The following is a 17,103-nucleotide window of genomic DNA, read 5'->3' as shown; positions in this document are numbered from 1 at the left end:
AAGCACCCACCATTTACCAATCTCACTTCAGCCAGTTCTGCCCAATAATACTTCTCAATATCCATTTGACAATCCAGCACCACTTTAACGTACACAGCTTTTAATAAAATACAAGCTAACTTTTATTTTGGTGCTTAAGAAAAAAAGAACTCTTTCTTGGCATAAAGTTGTATTCAGGCTCTTTGCAATTTCCTCATTTGAGCGATTACTTCGGCCCTGTTACAACTTAAATAAGTGCTATAAACCAATTGGAAATTTTAACTAAAATAACTGCATTTGTCAGTCATCATGCAATTCGTTAGCAACAATCATTTCAACAAATTCTCCAATTAAACCAAGTAAAAAAGTTTTGGTTTCACATTAATGTGCCTAATGGGAATAGACAATAAATTTTATTCCTAAATTTAAAGATATGGGCTTTGGACTGCCAAGACTAAATCCTAAACTTTAATCGTAGTATGCAAGTTATTCATAGCCAGGACGGACACATGGAGGCTTGGAAGAGATTGCCAGACAGTTAATCCAATATAAAGAGAACGGATGACATCACAGCTCCAAGAGGGAAACAGATCCAATTGTATCTGTGTTGTTTATAATAGGTTCTGCTTTGACTTCATGTGAGGTTTTGGGTGATATTTTATAGTCAGATTTGGGTGATATTTTGTGCCAGAAGCATTTAATGCTGCAGACATTAGCTGTCAAGGTATGGCATGTCCCAGTCTCACATTTAGGGTCACACGAATAGATTGACTGTGGTTCATTTGTTGCAGAATTGGGAAAGAGAAGCCTGCAGACCTCTCGCAATGCCTCAACCTGTTGTGGAACTCAGCCGCAGTTCCTCTGTACTTGAACCTGAGATGTTAGTCGGAAAGCCTTCAGATTTCAAGAAAGACAGTTTACATTTATTGAGCTTCTTCCTGCACTCATAATTTGCCAAACATTTCAGAGCCAATAAAAGACTTTCAGAGTCCAGCAACTCCAGACACCCACTTTCCAAAGAGTGACCTCTCACAAACAGCAAAGAAACAAGTGAGCAGATAATCTGTTTTTGGTGGTGCACAAGACCCTGAGAGAACTATCCCACGCTAATTCAAGGAACATCATCTTATACAAACATTTGAAGAAAAAAATGGGATGTTTGACTTGCTAATAATCATTATCAAATATTATGAGAGAGGAGGCATGAATTGAAAATGATACAATTCTCTTGATGGGGCATTTGAGGCTGTTCAGCGTTCAACATGGAATGGGTGCTAAAGTGAGATCGCTAGGGGAAGAAATTTTCTCAAACTTGTTCTCTATGCTCCACAACTGGCCAGCGAAAGATAGATGATAACTGTACTTCAATAAATTACCTGTACAAAAGGACGCTAATACCATTGTCACCCAAGGTGCCTTAAGGATGTTTTGTTCATTATTGTGCCAAGCCAATACTTTATCCACATCTGATGCAACCCTAAGACCACACTGGCTCCCATAAACATTGGTACCTAAATCTTAAGCTGAATTTGGAGCTCACAGAGCATGGAGTGGATTGGAATTAAGGTTCAGAGTTCAGGTATAGTTGGTTTTAAATTCTACTTCAAATGCTTAAAGAAGAAAATTATTGTTCTTGGATCTTGAATGCTTTCCCAAACAGCTGTAGCTCCAATGCATATCTTATCCAACACTCTATTCTCACCTTCTCACTGTTGCCTGTCCACTTTCTCAATGCACTCCCATCCTTCGAGATACATTGAGACAGTAGCTCATCAATCCATTTTTTGAATGGACCAGTTTGCTGTGGAGAGGCACCAGACATCAGGAGTCGTTCAGTTTAAAGCTGATAAGACCCATTTCTGGGTTTTGTTGACTGGCTTCAGCAAGTTTCACAATTGGCATTTCGACTCGCGCTCAAAATTATTCAGTAACATTCTTCTATCTATTTTCCTATCATTCTCGCAACCCAAATATAACAAATAAAAGAACATGAAGATAGACAGCAAATTAGTTTCTTTCTTTATGGCAAGAAAATTCCAATGCGAAGGGCACATAAAATTGATTTGTTGTCACATAATTGTAATACATTAAATGCTATTTATTTTTTACCCATTTTGAAACAGTATTGGCTTGGAGAGTGATAGACCAGAATCAAGCAGCTCTGTCACTGTCACCTGAAGACAGCAGTGAAAGGAAGGAGACAATTGCAAACTTTTTATTCTCTGACTTTTCACAAATACAGTACAAACCATTGTCATAAAATATAAGTGCAGAGTCCAGCTGCAACTTTCAGCTGCTCAAACACAATTTTCATCATCAAGGGTTTAATCTTTAAGGAAGGGGTCTTTCTTTGGCTTGGCTTCGCGGACGAAGATTTATGGAGGGGGTAAAAAAGGAAAGGGTATTAACAAGATAAAATGCTAAGATGCAGTTGTGAAATGTATCACTGGTCTGTGATGGTGATGTTCTCAAATCCTGAATATCAATCTAATATTGTGAATCCATTTCATTTAATCCTGATCAAACGATGTGGTCATGCTTCCAATAAACAACATACACTACCCATATTAAACAAGTATTCACATCCTGTTAAAGGAAAATATAAGAAAAGAACTTCAGATGATGGAAGTATGAAATAAAAACTGATTGTCCTGGAAGTACTCAGTAGTTTTGACGGCATTTGTGGAAAGAAAGCAGAATTAATGCTACTGGTCCAAATTGCTTTATCAAAATTGAAAAGGAGAAAAAAAAATCATGGAAAAGGGAAGGTGAAGAAGTGTTGTACAGAAATAAGAGAATATCTGCAAAAAGGTGAGACCAAACAAGTTGATGTGGCATATAGAAGCACATTTTCTTCATTTCTGCAATCACACGCCTTTTCTTCAGGCCAGTTAAAGTAGAGTTTCCCTCAACTTCACCTTCTAAGCCACTTGCCACTATACCCTTCACAACTTCTACCACCTGTCACATTTGTGGCCCGAAATGTGAAGTTAATAAAACATTAAACACAAGTTTTATCAGGTAAACTTCTCAGTGGCTTTATTTTCCAGTTTCCTTTGTTCTCCTGCTTGTGCTCTTATCTCTCTCTCATACCACGTGACTTCCGGTACATCTCATACATATTCATTATCATGACATCCCTCCTTTAATCAGAAATAAACTTTACCTTCACTTATCAATATCCCTCGGAAACCTACAAGCATTGTAACTAATGGTAATATTATAACTCAACTACATAAAATTTACTTCCTACAGCACTCATACATGCACTTTACGATATAAGATTAAAATACTGTCCTAAAGTTCTTATTAAAACTATGGCACAAAGTCTTCGTATCGTTTGGGCGCTTTCCGGTTTCGTTTCGGCCTGCCTGCGATATTGTCGTCGCTTCTCGGTTGTTCACTCTCGGCGTCGGAAATACTGCTCGCCACGGCTTCGGGTGTTTCTGTCGCTCTAGTCACTTCATCAGGAGTGCTGGTAACTGCCTCTGGAACATCATCAGGTCTCTCAGTTTCAGCATCTCATATTGGCCTTTCAACCTCTTCGCTCAATGTATCTCTGGACTGGTACCTTTTTACACCTGATACATTTCTCTTATACAGGACTCCAGTCGGAGACTTGACTGTCACCATACTGCCACTTCTGGATACGACAGTATAGGGTTGATGGTAATAAGGTGTGTCTAGCTTACCACCAGTTTCATGCCTCACTAGAACATTATCTCCTGGCATGATGTCTGAGTACTTGGCTCCACGTTTCGAATCTGTGTACCGCTTTGCTGCACCTTTCTTTTCAGCATCGTGGTCCCTCATCTCCTGGTCGTCTCGGATTTTCTTTATTTCTGCCATTTTTGTGCGGATTTTTCTCCCAAAAAATGCTTCTGCAGGACTTTTTCCAGTGGTTGCATGAGGCGTTGCTCGATAGACACCCACATAAGATAGCAATGCTTCTCGCTAATTTTGTCCTTCTGCGTGTGCAATCCTCAATCGTTTTTCAATGGACTGATTTTGTCTCTCTATTTCTCCATTGGCTTGCGGCCATTTCAGAGTTACTTTATGATGGTGGATACCTGTGGTCCTCATGCATTCCGCAAATGTCTCTGAAATGAATTGTGGACCATTGTCAGAGTATAATGTAACAGGTAATCCATATCTTGCGAATATCTCTGCTAATGCTTGTATTGTTTTTTCAGTGGTTGTGGACTTCAACACCACGTACTCATAGTATCTGTTGTAGTAATCTATCACTACCATAATTGATTCACCCGTCGGTAAAGGTCCAAGAAAATCAACAGCTACGTTGATCCATGGTCCTGTCGGGAGTTGCGTACTCCGGATCGGTGCTGGCGGATTACTCCTACATGTGATTTGACATCCGTGACAAGTTTTAACAAATTTCTGCGTCTTTATCACAACCTGGCCACCATACCTTGGTTCTGAGGTTTTGCTTGGTACCAACAATGCCTAGGTGTCCTTCATGCGCTAAGGATACGATCTTCGGTCTCAATCTTTGCGGTATCACCAATCTGAAACCTCTTAATACACACTGTCCGATGCAACAAAGTTCGTCTCTAATGGGAATGTAAGCCTTGTGAGTACACTTGTCCCATTGTCCACTCTGTATGCATTCTCTTACTTCCATGAGTTCTGGATCACGTTCGGATTCTCTCTCGACCTCCTTCGTAGTCACAGCTTTCGGTGTCGACTGAATAGCTACGAAGCGTACAAAGCTCTCTGTTTCTGTTCCCAATTCTGACTTGGATTGTGGACCACCATCCTTCACCAATCTGGACAGCGGATCTGCAATGTTTGCTTTCCCTGCAATGTGGATTACTTTATATTTGTAGGGTTGTAGTCTGAGTACCCATCTCTCTATTCTGGCACATGGTTTGGATCTAGGTGCATAGATCACCTCTAATGGCTTATGATCTGTGATGAGTTCAAATTCAATGCCGTATAAATATGCATGGAACCTCTCACAAGCCCATACAAGTCCGAGTGCTTCTTTCTCTGTCTGAGAGTATCTTCTTTCCACATCTGATAACGATCTGCTGGCATAGGCAATGATTCTTGGTCTTCCATCTTGCATCTGGACCAACACAGCTCCTAAACCAACCGGGCTGGCATCCGCTATGACTTTGGTTGATGCCGCCGGATCGTAATATCCAAGAGTTTTTGCATCTGTCAGGCTTTGCTTCAGCGCTGTGAATGCTTTCTTCTGCTCAGATCCAAAATGAAATGGTACACCTTTCCTGGTTAGTTTCCTTAGTGGTTCTGCCACTGTAGCGAAATTAGGAATGAACTTTGCACAAAAATTAACCAATCCCAGGAAACTCCTCACCTCTGTTGCGTTCTGAGGTGCACGTGCCTCTGCAATAGCTTTCACCTTGGCCTCTGCTTGGTTTAGTCCTTCCCGTGTAAGTCTGCGTCCCATGAAGTCCATTTCTGACACACCGAACTGGCACTTGTTTCCATTCACGGTAAGGCCTGCCTCCTGTAACCTAGATAGTACACGCCTCAACCGTTTGTCATGCTCTTCCTTCGTTGGTGCATGGACTATGATGTCGTCAGAAATGTTGGCAACTCCAGGAATGCCTTGAATCACTCGATGGATTTCATACTGGTAGATCTCCAAAGCTGCATTAATTCCAAATGATAGTCTCTTGTAACGATACAATCCACAGTGAGTCACAAATGTCGTTACATCTCGGGAACCTGGATCCAGCTCTAATTGATGATAGCCCCATTTCAGATCAATTTTTGAGAATACCTTGCTGGTAGTTATTTCTTGAAGTACTTCCTCCACTGTTGGTATAGGGTGTCGTTCTCTAATTATAGCTTCATTGGCCATTCTCATGTCAACACATAGTCTTATGTCACCCTTTGGTTTGGGCACAATCACTACGGGACTGACCCATTGTGTCGAATGTTCCACCGGTTCAATAATGTCTTGTTCGATCAATTCTTTAATTTTGGCTTCGACTTTCCCACGAAGTCCAAACGGAGTTCGGCGCATTAGTTGTGCCTTGGGTTTGACCGTTTCATCTACCGCTAGCTTCAATTGTCGACCTTTCAGCTTTCCTACTCCTTGGAAGACTGCGGGGAATTCTTGCTTCATATCCTCGTATGACTGAATTGAATTGACACAAGCTCCAATATGAAGTATTGCCAGGTCTTGCACTGTGCTTCTACTCAGCAATGGTTCTCCCCTCTCTTCTATGACCATAAACTCTGCTTCGGTGTACTTATCTCCAGCTTCAACAGTTGCAGTAAAACATCCAATGGTCTGCAATGGCTTGGTTGCTCTGTATGGATACAGTTTCTTGGAACACTTCTTTGAGGTACAGATGATCTTTTTCCTTTTCAACTTCTCCCATAAATGTTGATCAATCACATTACTGTCACTGCCTGAGTCTACAATGACCTGCACTGTCACTCCACCAATGATCACTGGGACCTTCTCATGATGTATATCATTCAACATAAATTGGTAACAACTCTGTTCCTCCTGGGTATCATCATCGTCACTGTCTATCTGGCGAATGGTATCTTTCTTTCCAGGATACTTTCCTTTCCCCCAGGCTTTGCCTTTGGAAGTTGTACTCTTCCTCTTCTGGTCTGCATTGGACTTGCTTTTGCACTTCTTTGCAAAGTGGTCCTTACCTCCACACTTTCTGCAAACTTTGCCTTTGGCCGGGCAATATGGGTCTTTTCCAAAGTGACATCGGTTTCCACATCGATAACACTCCACGTCCTGTGTCGACGTATATCTTGGCTGGTTATGGCGATGTGAGAGCCTCTTACTTTGCTGGCTTGAGTTGTCTTTCAGGGTCATGGTATGAAATTGCCCTTCAACAGCCTCTAATGCAGCAGCAATGGTTAAAGCATCGGTGAGTTCCAACTCACTCCCTCTTTCCAGTAGACGTCTTCTGAGTTTATCTGATCTGCAGTGCTGTACGACTTGATCCAATAATTGGCTGTCCAAATCAGCTGGCATGTAATTGCATCCAACAGCTAGCTGGCGTAGTCTCGTCACGTACTGAGCAACTGTCTGGCCATCTTCTTGTCTCGTTCTCCGAAACAAATGGCGTTGAAATGTAGCATTCGGTGTCACTACATAGTGTGCATTTAATGCATCTACCGCTTTCCGGTACTCATCCTTTCTTCCAGTATTCAAAAGTGTCTTAAATGTTTCCCGAACTGCAGGTCCAGCAGTGCAAAGAAGTAACGCCCTTCTCTGCGCTTTTTGTTCAACCGTACCGGTATCTAGAAATAGGCCACGACTGTCGGCGTAGGGTTCAAATTCTTCCAGCCATGTGTTCCACTTCACACTTACAGTGCTTGCATCACCCGTTGGGTCAAAATGAGCAATACCACTATGTGTTAGAAAGTCACCGTCTGCCCCAGCCATGAGGAAATATTCCAGCCCCAAAAGTACTGAGTCAAAGAGAAAATTCTTATCACCTTGAAGTTCTCTGTAATACTCTGTAATCTTGTTTAGTCTTTAATTTTCTTCAAGCTTCTTTCATCCTCGTCGCCAATGTCACATTTGTGGCCCGAAATGAGAAGTTAATAAAACATTAAACACAAGTTTTATCAGGTAAACTTCTCAGGGTCTTTATTTTCCAGTTTCCTTTGTTCTCCTGCTTGTGCTCTTATCTCTCTCTCATACCACGTGACTTCCGGTACATCTCATACATATTCATTATCATGACACCACCTCCATAAAGATTCTATTGGGATTGCCTCTTTTGTGACTTTCATATGCGTTTCCATTCCTACTCATCTCTCAACACTTTTCCCGTGCAATTGTAGGAGATGCAACATCGATTCATTCAGTTCTTCCCATCCCACAATTTTGGGACACAAATACCTTCCCAGATGAAAGCAAAAACAGTGGTTATTTACACACTTTCCAATGTAGTATTCTGCATGGGGTATCCACAGCGTGGTCTCCTCCACATTGGATAAATCAAATACAGATCAGTGATAGAATAAGCGTTGCATCTCCTGCGACTGCACAGGGAAAAGTGCTGGGAAACTTCTCTCTTCTATTATGTTGAGCTCCTAAGCCCCATACATCACTGACCAATTCATCAGATTTGCAAAATTCGAACTAACTTCAACAAGTACTGCATTTAAGGTCAGTTCAGCACCACAGAAACACAGGGAAATTTGAGGGGAAACTTTTAAATCTACTTAAACATCCATGCGTCTATCCCCTATTTAAAAAAAGTCCCATTTCTCCTGAATGACAAAAACAGTTGATTCTTGAATGCATTATATTCAAGTTCATTCATCACCCATTTGCACAAGTACAAGCTGATAAAACAGCATTCTCCAGTCCTCAGTGCAAAACATGCCAACGTGTAACCAGACATATCACGCATACAGACAAATGACACATATTTAAATAAATAAATCTCTGGCTTGGCTTCACGGACGAAGATTTATGGAGGGGGTAAAAGTCCACGTCAGCTGCAGGCTCGTTTGTGGCTGACAAGTCCGATGCGGGACAGGCAGACACGGTTGCAGCGGTTGCAGGGTTGGGGTTGGGTGTTGGGTTTTTCCTCCTTTGTTTAATAAATAGTAGAGTCTTGGAGGATTAGTGTGAGCCGCTAAATTTAGTAGTTCAGCAGTCTCACGGCCTGTGGAAAGAAGCTGTTCCTCAGTCTGGTGGTACTGGATCTGATAATCCTGTATCTCTTTTCCGACGGGGGGTAGCTGAAAGATGTGTGCAGGGTCATCAATGATTTTGTGTGCCCTCTTCAGGCAATGATTCCGGTAGATCATGTGATGGAAAGAGAGACCCCAGTGATTCTCTCTGCCACTAATCCAATGCTCTGGAGAAACCAAGCCAATACTGTGACGTAGCCAGCCAGGACGCTCTCAATAGAGTTTCTATGGAAAATTGACATGATGGTGGCTAGTAGTCTTGCCCTCTTCAGACTTTTCAGAAAGTGCAGTCACTGTTGAGCCTTCCAAGTGAGGAGAAGTGCGTGCAGGATAGGTGATGTCAGTGAACTTTGAGGAATTGGTGCTCTCTACTCCCTCCTCTACCGAATTATTAATGTGTGGTGCTCATTCCTGATCCTTCTGAAGTTTGCGATCATCTCCTTAGTCTTGTCTACATTGAGACTCAGGTTGTTATTCTCACACCACATCATAAGATTTTTCACCTCTTCTCTGTAGTGCAACTCATCGTTGTTGCTCATGAGGCCAATTACTGTGGTGTCACCTGCAAACCTGATGACTCTGTTGGATTTGGATCTGACACTGCAGTCCTGAATCAGTAGTGTGAACAGGAATGGGCTGAACACACAACCCTGATGTGATCAGTGTGATGGTGCTCTACGTTCTGCTGCCGACTTGGACAGACTGTGGTCTTTCTATTCGGAAGTCCAGGATCCAGTTACAGAGAAGGGTGTTGAGTCCTGGAGAGGACAATGTCTCCACCAGCCTCTGGGGTATGATCGTATTAAACAGCAAGCTGTAGTCAATGAATAGAAGCCTGTCAGGACGGAGTGAAGGGACAATGTTACAGTATAATCAGTAGAATAGTTGAATTGAAATGGGTCTGGTGTCCCTTGGAGGTGTGCTTTGATGCGTTCCATCACCAGATGCTTGATACGTTTCATAATGTTGGAGGTTAGCGTAACAGGGCAGTAATCATTAAGGCATGTTACTGTCACCCTCTATTGACAATTTTACTAATCAGTTTGTGAATGCATTTTCGAACTTGCAGATGTTGTATTGAGACACAATTGACAATCAGTCCCACACACATGTGACCAGTTTACAGTTTTAGGCAAAAGTACAACCAGCATAATTAATCACTTTTAAGGCTTCGAATATTGGTGGCATTATCGTTGACTTATTTCCACAGAAATAATTCCTACTGTCGGAATATTGTTGCATTTCAAAATTAGGCGCAATTTTAGATTTACCATATTTGACAGCTAAGTTATCAAATTCAATGCTTTTGTTTAAATATGTTTTTATTAGTGTGCAGGTGGATAATGCAAAGCATTCAATGATAAGCAGCAAAGGGAAATGAAAAAATATTCAGCAAGGTAAAGGGACAGAAGAACTGGTGAGCTAGTATTGAGGACTGAAAGGTAGCTGAAGGAAGATATTTAAGCAAGGAAAGGGAAGCTAATTCCAGAAAGAAGGTCTGAATGGCAGACGCTGATAACGAAGCGCCTACTCAGTTAGAAACCAGTTAGGATCTAAATGTATAAAATTTCATTGGTTATAAATCTCCATCATCACCAGTGAGTGGCACTACTATATGAAGTTTCCTCACTGTAACACGAGCACTCATAGTTTTTATCTGATTCCTAAAGCCAATGTAACTATTAATCTCCACCCAAACCAAACAATAATTCAACTTCAATGAAAAATGGACAGCCTTTGTAGAAACATCTCATTTATCTTGGGCAATTTCAAAATATAACAAGCAATATTTGCTTAAACATTATCATTCCTAAAGGATTGTTGGAATTTCATGTTTCTGGGAAAGGAGAATGTAACATTGTTTGTGAATTGCAGCCTGATAGACTATGAAGTCATTCAAATAAGCAAATTAAATGAGAACTAAACAGACCACACACTGTTTTGTTGCATGAGCATAAACCTCTGATAAGTTTGTTCTTAAAATATTGTTGCTGTTCTGCATCAGGTTGTCTTCTTGCAAATAGGCTTTGTGAATGTTTCAGACTCTGCATACCTGCAGCAGACTGGTTCAATACAAATGAGAACAAAAATGTTGATCGAAGGATTAGCTGCTTATCTGCCCACAGACAAACTCCCCAAAAGGACAGCAGGGTAATAATTCAGAAAATTCAGAAACACTTGGTAGACTAACAAAGCAACTCCCCCCTCCCCCCCCCCCCCCACTACCCAACATTCATAGATTTGGTAGCCTTTCAGATGATATTTAGGTTTAATTGCAGAATTTTCTGATGGAATCATCAAACCTCCAGCAGTTTCTACCTTTTCTGAAGAATTGCCTGCTCACTTCTTAACCCCCCCCCCCCACCCCCCCACCCCAACCACAGTTTCCTCTTCACCATATTTGACAAAGCTCTCAACACACTTCAAGTTCAGATGCAAGTTTAACTCTATTAACAACGGACTGTACACATACAACCTGATGAAACAGTGCTTCTGCAGACCACAGTTCACATACAATACACAGCACAGAATAGTTAGAAATATACATGAAGACAGAATTTAAAATAAATATTTTTGGGATAATTTGCTCAGTTACAAGATACTCAATCTCACTGCCTGAGTGAGGAAGCTAGTCAGCATCCTGGCAGACCTGATCTTGATGCTGCTATACCACTGATGCTTTCCAGCTGTCAGTCACACCATGTAATGATGCATCCAGACATGACACTCACAATTGTTCTCCTGTCTAGATGGGGGCCGGCACCATTGCCATCTTCAATCTCCTTAGGAAGTGTAGGCACTGCTGCACCTTCCTGACTAATGAGGAGATGTTGTTGGACCAGGATAGGTCACCCTTTCTAAACATGCCAAGGAAGTATGTGCTCTCCACTCTCTCCATGACAGGACCATTGATGTGTAATGAAGAATGGTTGACCTTCATCCTTCTGAAAACCACGCTCATCTCCTTTGTTTTGTCGACATTGTTCTCTTGGACGGGTCAGGACAGAGTGGAGGGTCATGGCTATGTATCATCCATAGACCAGTTTGGACAACAGGCAGTGTTGCTGGGAGGTGCGCTTTGATGCGTTTCATCACCTGCCGCTCAAAGTGCTTCATAATCAGTGCCACTGAGCCGAGGTCATTTAGACCAGTTGCTTCACCGTCACTTCCTTGGGCAGCAGGATTATGATGGGTGCCTTGAAACCTGTGGGAACAGTGGAGTGCTACAGTGAAATGTTGAAAATGTCCTTCAGTATCCAGGTATGTTATCTGGTCCTGCTACCTTGTGTGGCTTCACTCCAGATAGAATCCTCCTTCCTTTAGCCACAGCTATGAAGCATGCCTGTTCTTCATGGGAACTAGAACATAGAACGCAACCACACAATACAGGCCCTTTGGCCCTCGATGTTATGTTGACCCATATATCCCTAAAAAAGTATTAAACCCACCCTACCCTGTAACCCTCTATTTTTCCTTCATGCACGTGCCTGTCTAAGAATCTCTTAAATGCTTTTAATGTTTCAGCTGCCATCACCATCCTGGGGAAGACAAGGCTTTCACCTCATTTTTCTCACTGGACCCTGCGTAGAATGTATTCAACCTGTCAGGAAGGGAGGCATCATTGTCGATGTTCCACTTCACTCAATCTGCCTCTCCTCCTACCCTGTGCGAGGCTGGAATTTTCCATGCAGTTTCCATATTTTAAGGGATATTATTTCTTCCATATCCAACTGGCCGCATTTCCCTCTCTCACCTCTCACAGCATTCCAAAAAGGTTCTCGGGTTTGGTCCTTACCTCCACCAAAACCCGCTCCCATTCTCACAGCGCATTTCCATTCAACTACAGGAGATGTAAAGCTTGCCTTTTTAAAAAAAATAGTTTCTTTTCCTAACATCCAAGAGCCCAAACTTTTATTCAAAGTGACAATGATGACCCATCTGTTTTTATTTTTCAATTTGGCAGTGGACATTTAGTGCTCACAATGTGGTATCTGCTACTTGGAGAAGCCAGTTGCAGATTAGATTTGCAGAAGACCTCCATTTAGTCTGCTGAGCTGCCCTGATATTTTAGTTGAGTGAAACTTGGAAGTCTGCAGACACTGTGATTGTAGTACAAACACACAGAAATGCTGAAGGAGATCAGCCGGTCTCGCAGCGCCCAAAGGAAAGGGCTCAGGACTGAAATATTGGTAATCTATCTTTACTTCCTGTGGGCGCTGCAAGACCGACTGAGCTCCTCCAGCATTTCTGTGTGTTTTTACTGATCTTTTAGTTGCCCAACACTTAATTCTCCTTAACATTCCAACCCAACCTTCCTGCCCTTAAACCAGTCCAACAAAGTTTAATAAAGATTTGAGGATCAGCATCTCAACTTCAAACGAGTCATCTTAACGCTCTCAGGACTCGATGCTAAATTTAGAGTCATAGAGCTGTACAGTATGGAACAGGCCCTTCAGTCTAACTTGTTCATGCTGACCAAGTTGTCCATCTAAGCTAGTCACACTTGTCAAACCTTTCCCCTGGATATGATTGTCCAAATGTCTTTCATATTACATCCATAGTTTAACATATCCAGCAAATTATGTTTCTATCAGAACTGGTGAATTCTGATGCACAGTCATTATCATTTAACATTTATTTTCTTACTTCGCAGACGCTGCCTGAACTGAGGACTATTTATAACATTTTCCATTGTACTTAATATTTTCTAAAATCCATGCTGTTTAGAGATCATATTTCCATAATGTTTTAATATTCTTTCCACTTCCACCTCTTACATTCATTAGAGTTATCGAATTTAAATCTCTCTCAAATGAAGAGATTACAGGACTTTGAGCTTTTTACAAGCTGGAAAATCACTGGGGGAGGATGGTTTCCCTGCTGAATTCTATGAAGAAGATATTCTAATGCCCCTTCTTATGAAGGCGGTGGATCAAGTGGCGGAGACACATATTCTCCCAGAATCTTTCACAAAACCTACCATCATGGTAATCCCAAAAAAAGAGACAAGGATCCCTTAAATCTTGCCTCCTATAGACCAATCTCTTTAATAAATACGGATTATAAAATTATTGCTAAAACATTAGCTATGGATTGGCAAAATATCTAGCAAAATTTACAAATCCAGATCAAACTGGATTTGTTGAAAGAAGACAATCAACAAACAACATAACTAGATTGTTTTTTTTAATACATTTAGCACAAGTGGGACTGGATCTGGGAGTGGCCATGGCTCTAGATGAGGAGAAGGTCTTCAGCAGATTGAAATGGGACATTTTTTCAAGGTACTAGAGAAATTTGGATTGGGCCAAAGATTCATTAATTGGGCGAAGACACTTTATCATAAACCCCAAGCTAACATTTTTACAAGTGGACAGATGTCTCCAATTTTTCCATTGAATGGGTCCAGTAGACAGGGCTGCCCATTATCCCCAGCTCTGTTCATACTGGCAATAGAACCACTGGTGGAAACCATTTGATGGGATCCAGACATAAAGAGGTTCAAGGTGGACCAGATGGATCATAAAAGCAATCTTTTTGCTGCTGATGTATTAATATATTTGACAGACCGGGAAAGTTGTGACTATGTTAAGGACCACACTGGAATATTATGGGAATGTTTTGGGTTATAAAGTGAATTTGGATAAAAGTGAAAATATACCTTTAACAAATGGGGATTATAGACAAGATTGTCAATTCAGGTGGCCAGAAGAAGGAATAAAATAGTTTAAAAGTAGATAAACATTTATGTAATTTGTTCAAACTTAATTACCTCCCCTTGCTCTGGAGATTGGGAGACGATCTAGCTAGATGGAGAGCTCTGCCTAAAACTTTGATAGGTAGGGTTAACTACATCAAAATGAAGGTGATGCCAAGACTTTAGTATCTTTTTCAATCATTGCCCATTTCATTACCACAGAACTTTTTTTAAGGTAATTAACCAAGGTGTTAGGAAGTTCCTATAGAATGATGAGGTGGCGAGATTCTCCATGAAGAAATTAATGTGGGATTATAACTTGGAGGACTAAAATAACACAATTTTAAAAATATATATTATCGGGCAGCACAGGCCAAGTTTATTGCATCATTTTTTGATGAACCAACTATCCCGCCTTGGGCACAATTTGGGTTATAGTTGATAGATGAAAAAGAGAGCAGGAGAATTTATTTACAAATGGAATACTAAATTAATTTCAAAGAAATCAAATAACCCTATACTAAAACATAAACTACAAATTTTGAAAAAATAAATTGATGTATTGGATTAAAAATTGGGATATCTCCAAAAATGCCTTTGACCCAAAATAACTCAATAGGTTTGACTATGGGTAATGAGATCCTGGACATCTGGTGCCAGAAATGTATCAGATATATCAAAGATTGTTATACGTAAAGGTAGTGTATGACATTTGAACAATTAAGAAATAAATATGATTTGTCTACTAGAACATTATTCTGCTGTCTGCAACTAAAATCTTCTTAAGGGGAAAATTAGTACCAGATATGATTTTACCTAGATGCAACAACATGGAGATTCTTATTTGACAGGGGAATGTATATAAATTTATATCTAGAATGTATTACTTATTCCAAAGTCCAAAAACAAACTTACATAGATCTAGGGAGAGATGGGAGTCAAAATTAAATACAAAAATTAACGAAGAGTGGTGGCAAGACCTATGTAATGAACAGAATGACTGGAATCATTATACCAGATATAAATTGATGCAATATAATTTCTTACATCAGCTACACCTCACACCACAAAAATTACATAAATCAAAATCTGATTTTTCAGAAATATGCTTTAGATGTGGTGTGGAGGTTGGAGCTTTCGTCCACTCCACCTGGCTATGTACAAAGGGAAGGCCTTTTTGGGTTGAATTTGGGGGACATTCTTAAGAAAATTTCAAAAGTGGATTTTCCACAAGAAACATAAGTGTATCTTTTGGGAGACATTAGGAACATGAGTTTTAAGTTATCAAAACACCAAATTTCTTTTGTGAAGGTCACCTTAGCTGTTCTCTTTGGCTTGGCTTCGCGGACGAAGATTTATGGAGGGGGTAAAAAAAAGTCCACGTCAGCTGCAGGCTCGTTTGTGGCTGACCAGTCCGATGCGGGACAGGCAGACACGATTGCAGCGGTTGCAAGGGAAAATTGGTTGGTTGGGGTTGGGTGTTGGGTTTTTCCTCCTTTGCCTTAGCTGTAGCCAGGAAGTATATAGTGGTTTCATGGAATTCCAACTCCCAGTTAACCATCTGACAATGGAATATGGAAATGCAGAGTTGCATTCCCCTAGAGAAGATCACTTACAATATAAGGAAGAATTATGGCACATTGTTAAAATATGAAATCCTCATTTGAATTATATTGGCACACAGTTTGATTAATTCTCCCTACTTGCAAAGATGTTGCAGATATCATGTGTATTTATGTGTGTGTTGTATATTATATATACAACATACACATATACACACAAATACATATATAAAGTTGATTTGTTTATAGTTTGTTGAGTTTGTGAAAATCAAAAATAAAATACTCCAAAATAAATGTTCTTTCCACTTGTCACATTCACCTCCTTTGATTTGTAACCAGACAAATCACCTTTGATTGACAAATTTTCTCCACCCTTTCTCAACTCCCATTGCAACACTCTTTGTTTCCACTCTTTCACCAACAACTTTGCAATTAAAAATTAATTTGATTTTTAACTTTTTCTTATTCTGTCGATGTAGCATCCACCTGAAATGCTCACTCTGTTTCCCTCTCCACAGATGCTGCCTGACTTTATTTTTTGTTATCCTTTCTAATCGTTGCAGTAGCATGGAATCATAATACTGTACAAGCTGATGCCATCTTGACTGAAATCGAATTGCTTTTCATTGTCATTTGAATTAAATGGAATTGAGTTGTGCATCAGCACACGCACAGAGATATGCTGTAGAGAAAACATTGTTTTGTCTGTTTTTCAAGTAAGTCAACTCATACAACATTACAACACATAGAAAAGTGCAGAATATACTGTTACACATTAAAGTAATGTTGTGAGAATGAGAGATCGACATTTGCTTGTTGGAGGTTAACTTGAGAGTAAAAAAAAAAGCTGTCCTTGAATTGAGTGATACACATTCTTAAATTCAAGCTCCTTCTTCCTGATGTGAGATAGGAGCAGAAAGTATATTTGGGGTGGGAGTGGTCCTTTATTAGGTTGGCTGTTTTTCCGACGCAGCAGGAAGTGTTGATTGAATTGATAGAGGACAGGCTGGTTTGCTTAATAGCCTGCGCTGTGTTCACAACTCCCTATAGTCACTTGCATTCTTAGAAAGAGCAGTTCCTGTATCAAGTTGTCATGAACCTGAACAGGATACGTTCTATGGTGCATCTCTAAAACTTGGTAGGGAACACTGGGGACATGTCAAATTCATTTACATTTCTGAGTTCTTT

Source organism: Narcine bancroftii, chromosome 3 (assembly GCF_036971445.1).
Source record: "Narcine bancroftii isolate sNarBan1 chromosome 3, sNarBan1.hap1, whole genome shotgun sequence".
Taxonomy (NCBI): Eukaryota; Metazoa; Chordata; class Chondrichthyes; order Torpediniformes; family Narcinidae; genus Narcine; species Narcine bancroftii.
Note: the sequence above shows the minus strand (reverse complement) of the source record.